Source organism: Melospiza melodia, chromosome 1, assembly GCF_035770615.1.
Source record: "Melospiza melodia melodia isolate bMelMel2 chromosome 1, bMelMel2.pri, whole genome shotgun sequence".
Classification (NCBI taxonomy): Eukaryota; Metazoa; Chordata; class Aves; order Passeriformes; family Passerellidae; genus Melospiza; species Melospiza melodia.
In genome coordinates, this window is record NC_086194.1 from 96,427,374 (window position 1) to 96,443,813 (window position 16,440).

The 16,440-nt window shown below is 37.7% G+C and overlaps 1 protein-coding gene across 1 annotated transcript in view; it reads left to right on the forward strand.

Annotated features, from left to right (window-relative positions):
• The first annotated feature begins 498 nt into the window (after positions 1–498).
• Positions 499–16,440, forward strand: part of CDH12 (cadherin 12) — a 532,349-nt gene continuing 516,407 nt past the window's right edge. Inside the window, exon 1 of the mRNA XM_063162441.1 lies at positions 499–729. The gene's annotated coding sequence lies outside the window, so the exon portion shown is untranslated. The remainder of the gene's footprint in view (positions 730–16,440) is intronic.

Here is a 16,440-nt window from a genome sequence, read left to right on the forward strand (position 1 = left end):
GGGTTTTGATGATTTTTTGTTTTTATTTGGTGGGGTTTATTTTGTTGGGGTTTTTTTTGTTTGTTTGTTTGTTTTGGTTTGTTTTGTTGTTTTTTGTTTTTTTGTTTTTGGTCATGGGCTATATCTACTAGATTGCAAAAACATCATCCTCCCAGTCAGTCAATCAATCAGTCAGTTGATTGCCAGGTCAGGTGTTTTATTTTTCTCACTGACTGTTACCCAGCTTAAAAGCGTTCAGGTGAGGATAGTTTGGACAGTCAGAGGCTTTTTTAATGCAAAAATAAAAAATGAGATTATCAGGAGCTCCAAAAGCACAGGGTGGTTTTCAAGCAAGGGGTTAAAACTACTTTTCACAACTCAGAAATTTCAGATGCAGACGGTGTATTTTTGTGGGAGGGGGTTGCCGAAAGGGAATCCTCAATACCAATTGGCTGCTCTCTATCAGCCGCAGCTGAGCTCAGGCTGCTGCTCAAGTGCAGTATCGATCTGAAGGGTGAATGTGTCGGGAGCCTCAGAGAGCCATTCAGAGGCGTTCTGAGCAGGGAACCGACCTCTTCCAGTAAGAAAGTGGTTTCTACCTGCCTTTGCCGCCCGCGACATCCTCGGTGAATGAAGGGGAAGGCCAGAAAAGGCAGTGGTGCTGCTGCGGCGATTGAGCGAGCGGGCTGCTGCCGCTGCCGTCGCTGCTGCCGCCGCTCCGCCTGCTGCCGCTGCAGCTCCATGTAGCAGGTAAGGCGGCTTTTCCCGGGAAGGGGGAGAGCCCGGGATGGCCCCCCGGTGGCCGGGGCTGTGTGTGGGGCCCCCGGAGCCGGGCACCCAGGGACGGAAGCTGCCTCGGCCGGAGGAGCGGCAGGGCCCCAGGCGAGGAGCCCGGCCGTGCGGATGGAGCAGCCTCCATTCCCTGCTCATCCCGGTCTGGAGCAGCAAAACTTCCATAAGTTCCCAACAAAGTGTGCGAGCCCGCGGTGCCTGCGGGGAGAGGGAGCCGAGCAGGGGCAGGAAGGAGCCGCAGGTGCCCGGGCCGCCGTGCGGGAGTGCAGCGCTCCCAGGGCCGGGCAGCACCTGGGCGCCACAGAGGTGAGGGCGTGAGGGCGGGCGGGTGTGTGGGTGCCGGCAGCGCGGCTCGGCTGAACGCTGGGCTCGCAGGAGGGAACACAGCGTGCCAAACCGGGCACTCAGCTAAAAGGGAGAATAGCTGAGAGATGGTGTGAAACTCGTGGGACTGGAGATGTATGTGCCGTTTTTTATGTCCCCCTTTTTTTTTTTTTTTTTAATTATCTATTTTTTGAGCGCTCAGTACTCTGTGTGTGTATGTGAAGACAGGGAGGCAGGGGGAAATTTCTGCAGCACTGACGTTTGAAGTAATAAGGTTTAATTACAGGAAAGAAGGTAAGGAATGTGCATTCGACTTGAAACAACTTTGAAAACACCTGAGCAGCCTCCCCCTTCAAACAAACAAACAAACAAAAAAAGGCACTGCAGAAAAATTTTAATGGGGGGAAATAAAAATGTAGCCCTGACACAAGGTTTTCAAATGCGAGCCATGATTTATCTTTATAATGTTTCAAACTGATCTTCTATGAATTAGTCATGTGATGAACAGTATGACATGCATAATCTTTATACAAACGTTTTAATAGTGGGGTTTGCTCTGAATTACTGCAGGTAATTCAAATCATGCTGCAAGTGTGCCTGTGACAGCGATGTGTGAAGGTGCTTACCTTGAGTATTTCATGTGATTTTTTGATGTTAATGGCTAGGTGGCTTTGGTATTTCAGTTCTTAATATTCAGTCTAATAGTCTCTTGCCTTTTAAATACTCATTTCAAAGCATGCCATGGTGTAGTGGTGATGATGGACTTTTTGCAAATGTCTGTGTTTACTGAGTGATGGCTAACTGGGTTTTTTTCTGTATCTGCAAATATCTGTACAGAGCTAAATAGGATGCTGGATAGCATGAATGGTTGAGGTTATTGGTATTTCTTTCCCTATTTTCAAATCCAAATATAAATAGCAAATACTGAACAATTCAAGAATACTAAGTAGGTCTTATTATAATGCACCTTTTGCTGTGTATGTGATTGCATTTCAGATTCAAAGTAAATCAGTATTAAGATATTTCCATGAAACCGTGCTTTTATGAAATTAGCAAATTTGTCAGGACGTTTTTATTTCTGTCTTCTGAACATGTTAAACCTTTGATTGATGACAGTGTGTTTTCAAGAGGTTTCAAGGTTTCTTACAAAATACTTTGCCAGATATGAAAGCTGATGGTTGCATTGCAGAAGTCATAGGCAGTTAATTGCTAAACTGATTTGAGTGCTCAAGAGCATACCAGCATGCAGACCAAAGTCTTCCTACAGAACTGATCAAACTTGTTACCTGATGTTGCTCTTTTCGGAGATTGAGGCCCCTATGGGAGACTGCAGAGGGAGCAGATTCTCCTTTGGGGAAGCAATAAATGAAATACTTTGTTTTGAAAAGACAGTTTTATAAGAAAATTTATTTTTTTCATTCTTGCATCTATCCCATAGATGACATTCATCCTTGATTTTGCTTTATTTTAATTAATTTGTGCCTGTCCTGCCCCCCTCCCTCCAACCTGTTCTGAATGTCAGGTCTGTGGTATTTGTTTATCCACTGTGCTGGAGAGATCTCCCACAATTTCTATTCATCATACATAGATAGAATTCCCTTAAAGTGTTCAGTACTTTGTAATATTCTCTTCCAAATATAGAAGAAGAAATAATATTTCAGTTGCAATGACATGCAATAGAAAGCAGGTAACAGAATAACAAATATAAAGGCTACTGTTGTCTCTCTAGATGCAGTTTCTCATTTTGCACCCATCAGTTGGAGTTTTGTTCTTCTGAAGAAAAACATTACTTGTAATCAGTATTCAGCAGGAAAACAAATGCTTATTTTGCTTTCTGTCAACCTTAAGTAAACCATTAGTTCAACAGTAGTGCTTGAGATGATTAAAAAAATATATAGGTTAGCAAATTCCTAAATTTCTTTTCTGTGAGTGAGTTTTAGACTAACAGCTTTTTCAGTATTCAAATTATTTTAAACACTTTTGTATAAGAGAATGTTTTAGAAATCATTGGCATTTGTGTAATAAGAAAATGCCATGATGTTTTTGTCTTTATCTAGATGCTACTATAACAGTATTATAAAGATTTGGTTGAAAATATTTCATTAAAGGCTGCAAAATGGTGCTTAAGTAAGTATTTAAGCAGTTATCACAGAATTAGAGAAGGGAGTAACTTACATGTAACTGCGCAAAGCATCATGATCAAATTTTTCAGATATTCTTATAACCACCCACAGGCTCAGGTAAATCGCCTTTAATATGTTTAGAGGATCTGCTAGTCTCGTATAAACTTTTCTGAACTATTCTGATGTGGACATGCAGTGTGAAGCCTTACAGTAAACCAGAGCAGCTAAAGTCAGGCTGGAACATGTGCTGAAGTACATGTCTTTGTGTGATGAAGCACAGAGGCTCAGGGTGGGCACACAGCCTGGTGCTGCCTGTAGGAGCCAGCCTCTGGAGTCCCTGGAGACACCTTCCCAAGGTGGGTGGGGAGCAGGGCTCTCCTTGCCGCGTGCCCTGCTGCGAAACTGGTAAAGCACTCAGCGTTTCCTGTGCAATTTCAGACTGAGTCTTAGATTGTAACCAGAAAGATTATTTGCAGCACAGTTTTCTCATTAGGCATAATATCATAAACACCAACTTTCTTGAGAGAGCCATCTGAAGGGAATTTCTGCACATACGTTTCTTCACAACTCTGCCTGCTCAGAGGGATCTTACCTCTTCCTCTGGAATGTATTGCTTTTACTTATGCTTTTAAAGATTGTGCATGTGCACATTGCAAGTCTTCTCCTTATTTTCTATCTATAATAAAGTTGTCTGAAACAACAAAGAAAAATAATATATTTCAAATTTGGTTATATTTATTTTAAAAGCTTTATTTTTGTAATATATTCTACTTCTGATTCCAACAATATGTATCAGTTTTAATATAAAAATATTCAAAATTTACTAAAATCTTTGCCTCTATTTCTCACACTTCATTACCAGAAATTATTTACTAATATTGATACTTATGTTATTATTTAATAGTGTAAGTATTATACTGAATACTGTGTGAAATAATCTTGTGATGACAACTGGCATTTTGATTAAATTACAGCAGTTGTAGCATTCACAGTCATAAGGCTTTGAAAAATGATTGCATATACATATTGCTGTTGAGAATCTCTTCTTCTTTTAGGAATACCAAACTGTTTTCAGGATATTTTTCTTAGCATTGACCAACAGCAATGTGTGTCTGCATGTGTGTGTGTACTGGACTATACGCATGTCCAGAAAAGGGCAACAAAGCTAGCGAAGGGTCTGCAGCACAAGTTTTGTGAGGAGCAGCTGAGGGAGCAGAGGTTGTTTAGCCCAGGTAAAAGGAATCCCAGGAGGGACCTTATCACTCTCTACAGCTGCCTGAAAGGAGGGTGCAACCAGGTGGGGTTGGTTTCTTTTCCTAGTCAACAAGTGGTACAGGACAGAGAGAACAGCCTCTAGCTGCACCAGGGGAGGTTTAGATTGGATGTTAGGGAAAGTTTCTTCACTGGGGCCATGGTCAGACATTGAGATAGGCTGCCTAAGGAAGTGGTGGAATGGTCATCCCTGGATGAGTTCAAAAGGGATGTGGATGTGTTGCATTCTGACATGGTTTGGTAGTGAGCATGGCAGAACCATGTTAGTAGTTGGACTCAATGATTTTAGACCTCTCTTCCAACGTAAACAATTCCATTAAAAACTATAAATTCAAAGTCAAATACAAGCAAATTGATGATAGTTCTACTGGAGTTATTCAACAATTTTTGAAAGGTTGGAAAAGAAACACAATTCAATTTTAGTGTGAATTGTTTTAAGCAGTAAAAATCCTGATTTTTTTTCCCAGTATGTTGCTGAGTGGAACAGCATATTTTAATCTTATTTCCACATTGTCATTAATTTCTGAGAGCTTATGTATTTGAACCTGTATATTGAAGACTCCTAATAAAAAAAAAAAAAAAAAAAAAAAAACAGGAGAGAAACACAGAACAAAAAATAATTAAAGCTGATGCCATAGTGTCTTTGATTTTTCCTAATTTAACCATGGTTTTCTATTCATGTGTTAAGAGAAAAAACTAATACCTTTGCAATTGCTCCCCTTCAAATCATGTGTTTACCCACAGCATCAGTATCTTTGTTGGTTTCCAAGCTATGCATTTGCAAAGCTCTTTGAGGTATCTTGAGTGTGAAAATTGTTACAAAGCCAAGTGCTGTTCTCCTTTTAAGTGACTAATAAAAATGCCTCCACTTAAAGCATTTTATGTATACATCAGTTTATGTATACAGACCCTTTAAATGAAGCAATTTTTATAAGACATTTTAAAATGTGAACATGATTTGAGTTTGTATAACACATTGAGTTAAAGGCATTGCAAGGAATGAGGTATGGTTCAGGGTGGCAAAAAATAGACAAATGCTACTAAGAAGGTATGTTACATGAAGTGTTATGTTTTATAACTGCATTGTGAAAAGTATCATGTGATCTTTCCTTTTTCTTAGGTACTGTTCACTAAAGGAACTGGAATATGATGTCTGTTATAAGAGATGGCGCCTCTTTTCAGCTCTAGATTTCACTTTTAGAAAAGTCTTTGATGTGGAGGGAGGTTTATGGTCTGCTGTGGTACTCTGGTTTCTCTCAGCATATTCACTCCTACTGGACTGCATTTAGGAGCTGTATGATACTTATAAGTGATTGTATCATAGCTGTGGAAATAAAGTTGGGTATGTTTTCACATGCATGTTGTTTTGTATTGTGATACTGTCAGATTTCACAGAGTAAATATAACAGTGTGCCTACTTCTCAAGGGAAAAATGAGGGTACAAGGGTACAGATTCTGTCATCCCTCATTAATACAATTTGCTGCTCAGAGACCTAAATTTCAGAAAGATAATTAAGTCTGTCTCGTTTTAGGATGCCACTTAAGAATCTGCCTCTTGTTAAGAGATAATTCCTTAACATGTCAGTATGGTTCTAAGAAGCTGTTTGCTAAAGTACTCTTTTTCCCTGAGACATAGCACAAGATATTAATCACCTCTCATCACTGAAAAGCTTACATTGCTATTGAATAAGACAGGACTAAGATATACTATTTTGGCCTCTTTGTTTTAAAAGAACTTCTTTCCTAATTTCATTGTTCTTTATTGGTTTATATTGGCTGATTTGTTTTCTTCTACTCAGTAAAACCAATTGTGAGGTACTCTGAAATTGCTACTTTGCTAAACTCCAGAAAGGAATTGCATTTCCTTGACAGATCAAGTCAACCTGTCATAGCTTGTTATATCTACCTCCTTTTTGAAATCTTGTAACAAATATTTTGCTTCCTTTTTTTTTTTTTTTTGATTTGTGTTTATTCTCTGCTTTGTCTTAGTGCATACATTCTTAATATCTACTATAAAATTTAGTTATAAACTGAGTTTTGAGATGTCCTGACCACTGCTTCAGTGTAGACACTCCTGTTGCACTTACTGTTTTAATTCCCACTGTCAGTCAGGAAATGACAGATTTTTTTTTTTTCCCCCAAACATCTGTCCTCTAGTAGCAGTCAGAGGTGGTAGACTGTGCAGTGCCTTCACTCACAGAAGCAGTCTCTTTTTTCTGTTCAGTTCTGTACTTTGCATCTTTCTTATAAACCACTGAAAACTCTGGCAACAGCATGATAAACAATGGGATTTTTGTGGAATTAGAGATTAATCTTGAAAACTACTTCAGCCATGGGAAAACACTTTAAAAAACAAAATGGGCCTCATGGATAATGTGTTAATGATCTGATGGATTGAACTGCATAATAAAAACTACTGATGGTAGATAGGGAAATAACACCAAGGTAGAAGAAGAGAAATAAAACCTATCTAAAGTTAAATGAAAGCTCTTTGCTTCAACTTTCCAGTCATTGATGGAAATAGCTCTAGTTCTGGTCCTTGTCAGGGAAATAAAGCTGCATGGTTCACTGAAAAGACAGCTCAATGAACAAACATGACAGTCTCGATTCATCAAAATCTTTCCTGTTGCTTTCCAGTAGTAATTATTTATTCCTATAGAAATTTGCTTTGAAGCTGGATTTTTGGCCAGGTTGATTCTCTAGCCTCTTTAGGAGCACAGAGCAGGAATAAATCTGGCTTAACCTTGGCTGGAGAATCCCTCAGTCAAAAAGCTTGTACTGTTCTGTGGCTGGCAAACAGCAGCCCTTTGGCCAGGCAGAGTTTGGCCTCTGTGCTCCTGCCCTGCTTATTGCATACCTGCTGGTAGGGCTTCTTCTGGGAGCTGCTGTTAATATGGTTGTAGGGAAGCCCTTAAACTAGTGCTCTTTAATAGCTTTATCAATGACATAAACAGTGAAATCCAGTGTGCCATTAGCAAGTTTGCAGATGGCCCCAAGCTGAGCGACCCTGAAGGACAGGGTGCCATCCAGGCAAGCTCAGGAAGTGGGACCATGACAACCTCATGTGGTTCAACAAGTCCAAGTGCAAGGTGCTGCACCAGGGTCGAGGCAGTCCCAAACATGAGCACAGACTGGGAGCTGAGCTCATTGAAAGCAGCCCTGTGAGAAGGACTTGGGCTATGGGTAAGTGCAAAGCCCAGTGTCCATGTGCGCTTGCAGCCCAGACAGCCAAATGCATCGTGAGCTGCATTAAAAAGAAACGAGGCCAGCAGATTGAGGGAGGTGATTGTCCCTCACTACTCTGCTCTTGTGAGACCTCGTTTTGAAGTACTGTGTGCAGCTCTGGAGTCCTCAGCACAGAAAACATGTAGACCTGTTGCAGTGGGTCCAGAGGAGGGCCACCAGGATGATCAGAGGGCTGGAAAGTCTCTCCTACCCAGGCACGCTGAGAGTTGGGGTTGCTCAGCCTGGAGAAGAGAAGGCTCCATGTAAACCTTTAGCAGCTTTTCAGTGCTTAAAGGGGGCTTATAAAAAGAGGGACAGCGACTGGGCAGATATTGATAGAGAAAGCAACTAAAGGAAATTTTAAACTAAAATAAGAAGGATTTAAATTATATGTTAGGAAGAAATTCTTTACCTTTGAGACTAGTGAGATGCTGGCACAGGTTGTCCAGAGAGACTGTGTGTGCCGTATCCTTCAGAGTGCTCAAGACTGGAATGGATGGGGCTTTGAGCAATCTGATCTAGTGGGTGATATCCCTACCCATTGCAGGGGTTTTGGATCCAGATAATTTTTAAGGTTCCTCCCAATCTTAACCACTCCACATTTCTATGAAATACTGGTATTCATTCTCTTTTTACTTCTGATAGCATAGTATCTTGGTGATAGGAGCAAAGACTAATTCTATTTATAAACAAGTATCAGTATAAAAGAAAAAACAAAAGAGAAAAAAAAAAAAAACCAAAATGTTGCTAACATTGGATTCCAAAAGCTCATCCATATAAGTCAGGAGACAAGAATGAACTTTTCAGGACAATGCACCTGTTATTTCTACAGTGTGCAAGTCAAAAGAAAATGAATTAGGTGTCAGCATCATTTGTTTGGCTGTGACAGAGAGAGAGATGATCAAAGAGTAGGTTGCAGATTTTTTTTGTCCTATATTCATAATGCTTGTCGTAAGCAGTTGTGTTGATTTCTATACATTCTTCCCTAATTTATTAGTTGCCCTTTTACACTGAGACAATGCACTTTCATTTTTTATTTAATTACTAGATCAAACAGAAATCAAGAACTTTTCAGTGGCCTGCATACAATCCTAACTAATCCTAATTTAAAAGTTTTCTACCTTCAAAAGTTGATATGCTGTTTATATTTTAGAGACAGTCATAGATCTCACCAGGGAGGTTCCAGAAACACAAGTGTAAGTCAGACTTCAAAGCTAGAGGAGGGTCTGATACAGCAGCTTACTCCAGCATCTAACATTCTGCAAAGGCTGTGTGGGGTTCATGGGGATTTTGTTATTATGCACAGGAAAGGTGTTTCACTGGAATTTTTTTCCCATAGCTGTAGAGTGGGAGTGTAGAGTCAACTGAGTGAACTGAGTTGTTTAACATGAATATGAATCTCTGTCTTGAAGCTGCGACCAGAGAAAAAAATTACACACTGTTATACTTGTCAGTAAAAGCAGCATGCCCCAGTGAATTTCAGCCCATCTGGGGGAAGTGTCAGAGGGTCTTGAGGAAGTCTGCAGGTAATGAGTATATAATTGAAGACTATCAAAAGAAAAGCATGTCCCAACAAAGAATTTAGCTAAAAAAACAGTAATATATAGTAATTTATTCTGGTAAACCTTTAGAAATGTTACTAAAATTATTCTGTGTGAACGCCCTAGAATTCACAAAAAGTGCTACAACACACAGTCCCTTCAAACACCTTAAATATTCTTGGAACAGCTGTTTAACAGAGTCATATAGCAAATGGTCACAGATATTTTCAGTTTTTCAGGGTATAAGTGAAGAATGTGGGAGCTAATTATCAGTCCTCCCTAGAAGGAAATAGAAGTGTTTTCAAGTGATTACTTATTTATCACTGTTTATCAAGTTCTTTGGCATTTGCTCCTCCCAAGTTATCCATGCAGTACTTGGAGAAGATCTTCTCTTCCCAACTGTGAAGCCCATTCCTACCTTTTTCAGGCAAAACTGGTTTTATAGTGTATAAAGATTTGATTAAAAGATTCTTTCATTTCCTTCCCTTATTGCAAAGAATTGCTATAAGAATATAGTTGTAAAAATAAAACTTTTTTTGTAAAGAGATATAGAATATGTGATTTAAACTTGATTTCAGGATTATTTAGGGGGAAAATAATTCCTTCTCTTTTATGGTCCAGCAGTCTCAGAAGATGCCCATAGTTCCTTGTTGTGTCCATAACTGTATAAAGATGTCAGCATACCATAAGAATAGGAGGGTCATGGGAGTCCTTGAAAGGTTTGTCTTAGCTGGTTTTGAAGCTCAGTCCTGTTATCTAAACTGAACACCGAAGAACTGGTATTAACACCTGGACTTCTTTCTATTTAAAATCCAGAGTTCCTTAAGCAGCAATTAATTGGCTTAATTCTGAATTGTGAATCTCTTTTCTGAAGGACAATCTTAATTTGTCATGTAGTGCTGATTCAGAACAACTGGAAGTGCATTAGTTTTCTACATTCCCAAAGTCTTTACTCCTTGCATGATGGAAGTTTGTGAAGGAAAAAAAAAAGAAATCAAATTAGTGATTATTTTCTTTCTTCTTTAAGACAAAACTAAAATTAGGACACATAAGAATACCTTTCTGTATATGTGCAAATAAGTGTTTTTATGGAGCATTTAAAAATTATTCAAGTCTAAATCTTAGGTTTTCCCTTCACTGTTACCTATCCTTAAAAAACACACTTAGAACCTCAGTTGTACTTGGGCTGTATGCTCTAATAAAATATAAGACCTTGGAGCATTAACAAATCTCTCAGCTTTTAAATAGACTGTGACCTATTCATTTACAGGGCTACTTCAATAAAGCAATAGCTCACTTAGGTTAATGATGGATCATGGTGTGATTCGATTTGCAGAGTGCAGACTTGCCTATTATCCCCTAATGTTTGTATGGGTCATGTTATCACATCCAAATAATGATTCATGCCACCCCTCGTTCCTGGAGATATCACAGTGATTACAGGGAAGCTCAGCGTGCTAGTACATAAAGCCTTTAGGGTTCTGTTGGATGCTGTTGAATTATTATTTTTGGCTAGAGAATGATAAAGCAGGGAAGTCTCAGGCTTCTCTGTGACACCTTCCTCTTGTGATTCAATTGGCCATCTGGCTGAGCAGACGGGCTGGACATTTGCAGAAATCAGATCTGTCTCTCCCTGTCTTGTGCTTCTTTCTTTTTCCTTCATTTAGGTGAGGAAAGTTAGCTGGCCCTGACCTGCTGTGACAGATTATTTACAAGTCAAGTGCCTTATGACTTTCCCTGCTGTACCCCTCTCACAGCTTGAGTTTCTGACATGAAAATGGAGCAATTTCCAGCAGGAAGAAAACATCAATACTGTGTCCTGCTGTAGTTACCCACAGGAGATACTCAGGCTGGTAGGCACACTGAGAAGGGAATAAAAGGATATGTTTTCTAGTTGTGGATACACTGTGAGTATCAACATAATTTCTTCTCCCAGTGTCGCCACATTGTCGTTTACACTGAAGAACTGTTGTCACTTAGGCATAGCAATTCAAAACAGTCTAAGGGATAGGAGGAGACGATGTTTTGGATGTGATTGTAAATGTTTGTACAGTGCTCTTAAGGTTTATTTTTACTTCCCATTTTTGGGGATGGTCTGGGTTTTCTCACCCTACCACTGTGTTTGTGCTGAATGACCATCAGGCTGCTCACTGGTTCTGCAGCTGACAAACACTAAATCTTGATAAATGCTTCCAATAAAACTGCCATAAACCTCACTAGCTTTAAACTCTCCTAGACATAAACCACTCCTAGTTAATATATAGTACAGCTAAAACATGAATGGGTAGAGGAATAGTTGCCTTATATTTTTTTATACAAAGATATAAGGTCTATGGAAATTAAAAAGACGAACTTTGTTTTCTACCAAGTGCACATGCAACCTAGATACAGAAGAAATTGCCATAAGAAATAGTGCTGTCTTCAAATAAATTAATTTTCTGATAGCTGAATTTAAACATTCACCAACAGCTTCTGTCACTAAGGAAATATAATAATTTCACTCAGTTAACATTTTTCTAAGGAAAGCCACTGAGTGAAAAAAATCTAACTTGAAAGTACCTGTTAACCACTTTCTCTGCTTCTACACTTTGGCAAACAGGCACATTCAACAGCATCAAGTAGTGATGAAATGCTTAAAAATATGCACTTTTTTAACCCATTTGACTTTTCCTCATCCACTCATAAAAATATTTCCTAAAGAGTTTGGATACTATAGAAGGAGTTTGTTGTTCAAATCAGGCATTAGAAATAGAATTGTGATTGAAATAATATTGCTGTGTTGACCTTTTTGGCATGGAATATGGTAAAAGGATAGGCACTTAAAGTATTTCATATATTTGGCTCTCATTATGTAACATTTTTATTTTGTTTTAGAAGTATTATACAAGGACCTTCCCAGAAACAGTGCCAAGGATCTCAAAACTGTAAGCAGATTTCAAACCTAAATTAGGTTTCCCAGCTGCTTAGTGGTATATACTCACATTCAAATAGTGAAAAATGGCTTTTGAAATGTGTACTACATTAAAACTCTGAGAAGTTTTATGTATTTTAATTTTCTGAGTGTTGCAGCAAATTTCAGACTTGAAAGTCTCTTGTGATTGCTGCCTGAAGCATTTATAGAAAGAGATTTTCTTCCTTTCCCCTCCCCTTGCATCCACAGTATAATGATTTTTGAGGATCAATATTGTATTTCTGCATTTGGAAGCTTAAACTCATGCAATTTTATTTCTGTCCAATGTTTTCCTACTTAAGCATGTTGAGCTTATTGAAATTTGAAAGGATATTCAAACTCATCATTTCCAAAGACCAAAATCCAAGGTCATTCTCTCTCCTTCACAGATCCCATTTCCAGTGATAAATTTATCAAAAAAATCCTGGTGTTTTAGTCATATCTAAGAAATATATAGACTTAGTTTATAATCTGAATACAATGACCAATCCTTCAAGCTTAATGGACTAATAACAGGAAAGTGTGCTTTTTGCAGGCAAGGCAAAGATTTTCACTTAAACTATAACCATAGGTGTAATTATTATTAACAATTTTAGTTTAATAATTTGACAACAGAGTGATTTTTTTGCAATCAAACAGAAAAACACTTCAAGATTTCAAAGTTTGTGTTAATGCTGTTAATTGTAGATTAAGCTGGCTGCCAGGTGAAATGCAAAAAGCATAGGATTTTTATTTTTATCTTTATCTTCAGTGCCTAAATTTAATGTGGCATATCTGTATCACTCTATTCTTATTTTCTTTACATTGAAAACAGCACAATGAAAACATGTCCTGAAACAAACTCCTGGTTCTATTATTTTTCATATAGACTAGTGGAATCTATCACAGGAAAGAAGGAATTGTAAATGTCACCACTATGAAATATCTACATAGGAATTTGTGAACTTGTTTCTTTTCTGTGTGAAAATGTAGATGTTTAAACGGTTATTATTTTTATTGTCATTGAGATGATAGAATTAGGGTTCTTGTTCTCGTGTCTTGATATTTTAAATGGGAAATGATCCTTAGAGAATTTAGGGCCATAATACCGTTTTGTTGCATTCTAGTTCTCAGGTAGGAGATGAGTACTCAGATTTTTTTGTGGCTTTAAGTTAAAATGTTATATAGAGACTGAACCCCAATAAGAAGAAGTCCAAAGCAAGAAATGATGCTTTTTATGTCAAGTGCAAAGTGGAAAGCTTTGCTTTGGAATCTGTCAAATATCTCTTGCCTGTGTCTTACCTAAATACCCACAGACATGCAGACTTACCCCTGTCAGGGGAAGCTCATTAAAACCCACTCTTAGACAGAACACCTGACAGGAAAAGAATCTTCCTCTCTCAGCTTCTCCTGGAAGTTTCTTTATGTCATGAGATTTTTCCTCTATGAAGAATAGACTTTTCAAACTTTTATGGACTTAGTTTAGAATTATAACATTTCACTTTCTTGTCCAATTAATTTAAAATTACATGTGAAATGTTATTTCTGCCTAAGATATAATTTAGCAGTTCTGAGAAAAACTTGCTGTCATGGTATATTGGTAAAAGGAATGACTAAGAGAAAAAAAATGACATTACTTTGGAAACAATGGTGCTTTCCTGATGACCAGTATCATTGTATAATTTCAATTCAATTTACTCATTTATTTATGTAATATGTGAGACTATTCAGCACTAATGCTGAAGGTAATATAAATTAATTTTTGTGGTTCAGCTAATTTTGATGCTAGGCATCTAATCCTGGTGCCCTGTACTTCTATACTGTATGTGACAATTTCTTATTTTGAAACTTTTCTTCCCCTGTTAAAGTCACACAGTTGCAACAATAGATGTTGGCATAATGAGATTCTTATTTTAAAAAAAAAGGAAAATTAAGCCAGTGGAAACATAAAATCATGGTGATTTGAATGCTATCTAATATTAAGTAAATGTACAGATGTGTTCGTTAGCTTTCACATGTGGGGAAATAAGAAGAGAATTACTTTGTGAATTCTCAACAATGAGTCAGTGTTTTCAGCCTTGGGATGAGCTGTAGCAGCAGCCTTCCTGAAAAAAATATTTTTCTTTTGAGAATTTGATTTGTAGCTGAAGAAATCATTTTGCAAACAGAATTTGCTTTCCTGGAGAAAAAAAAAGGAAATAAATAAATAGTGGAAGCAAAATATTCTGCAGACAAAGACATAAAAACTGACATCATTTGATTCAGGAACTTTGCATTGTGGCTATTGACATTGACATTGTGGCTATTGCCTCATGCTCCTGACTGAAAAGCTGAAATGCTCTTCCTGTGTCCCTCCATGTAATGCTTCAAGGCCTTGTCAGTCTTGTTCCCTAAGGAGAGTGTTGGTCTCTGGAACAGCATGGAGAAAACAGGGAGTAGGAGCAATGCCATTAAAAAAAAGAGTAGGACTGTAAATCTGAACTATCTCATATAAGATCAACAAAAATTACATTTTGTATTTTGGCCCCTCTTTTATCTAAAAAGAAAATACCTTCATTTTGAAGATTCTTTAACTCTCTTATTTAATACTACCTTAGTTCATACTTTTGGTGTAAGATTTAAGCCCCCAAAGTATATTTATTTGTTGCTTGTGAGCTTAATAATGTGGAAAGTTGTGTTTATCCATCTTCTTTATAGAGGTTTTCACCTCTAGTTCATTCAGCACTCACTTTATTCTATTGCTTCTTCACTCCACATCAAGACTTGGAGGAGTACAAGTGACACCACAGACTAAATTGTAGAAATTTAAGAGCTTGGAAGAATTATTAGGCCCTAGCTGTTGTCTGAAAACCTAAATGATTATTTTAGCATCAAGGCTTGACCCTCTTCTACACTTAGTGAAAAGACTGCATGCTGTTTTGTCATTCTTGTAACAGCTAAAGCAGATTATTTTTAATCTCTCCTTGAGGATATTTATCAGATAGATAGCTTAATGTTGGTACCTTATGATTTCTTGACAGCTGGCCATTAAACCTGATAAATGCTCCTGCCAACAAAACAACACGTGGGTTCCGAAAAAACGTTTGTGATTTTTAATAAGGTAATTATTTGATTGATGTGCAGTATGCATTCTAATTACAAAAAAAAAAACCAAAAAAAAAAAAACAGAGGAAGAGGAAATTTGTCACTTCCCCATTCATTATTCCCTAATTAGACTATAACTAATCAGAATTTATGATTGGGTAAAATAACCCCAGATTTAATTTACTGCACTGCCATTACAGACAGATAAAAAGAAATCATGAATTATGTCTTGCTGCCAAGACAGTATAAAAGAACAAGGAAATTGGATAAAACTTGAACTATTGTAAACATGACTCTGTCTTGCAGTCTCTCAGATTAGTAATTTATTTCAGCAAGTGAAATGCTTCTCTTGTGAAATGACAGAGTATATTTTTTAAAATATGCAATATTTATATATATTCTGAATACCAGAGTAGTACGTGAGACCAATGCATTTATTTTGGTTTTGCAGTACCAGTACTGCATGTGAGACCAAAGCATTTTATTTTGTTTTTGGCTTGTGTAACAGCATTTTGCATACTTAACATCAAAATACATGAACTGGACCAAATGGGTGGTGATAATAAAACGGCTTTGACATTGTTACTGCTTCATTGTGGATCTGAAATGTAGAATGGAAACTTTCATTTAGATGTGTTTTTTCCATATGTCAGCTTTATTCTACCAGTCTGAGTTTGCTGTGGTGTCTGTTATGTGCTTCCACTACCTGCATTGCTGGTCTCTGTTTTAATGTGTGTATATTAGGAGAAGACAGTAGGACAAAAAAGAGAGAGTAAATTTTCCTCATTACATTCTCATTTGTACTCGTTGTCTTGCATGATGGTGTCAAAGTAACTTGTCTCTCCATGATATAGTCATGTGCATATAAAAACAATATATTTGTTTTCATATGGGAATCTGCTGAGTATACAGGCAAACACATCAGGTGCCTGTGGTACAAGGTATGGAAAATTCTGATTAGTCAAAGCTAGTTCTTTTTCTGAAGTAGTCATTGTTTTATGTGCCCAGCAGAGGAAAAGAGAGATAGAAAGAAAGATGTCAAAGCAGAAATTAGCACAATGGTTAGCAGTTAAGGAGTAGTTTTGGGCTGTAAGAAAATAAAGTTTAAATCCCTGTTTGCTTCAACTTTAACTCAGGTCTCATTTTAAGTAATTTTGCCTCCAAATTTTAC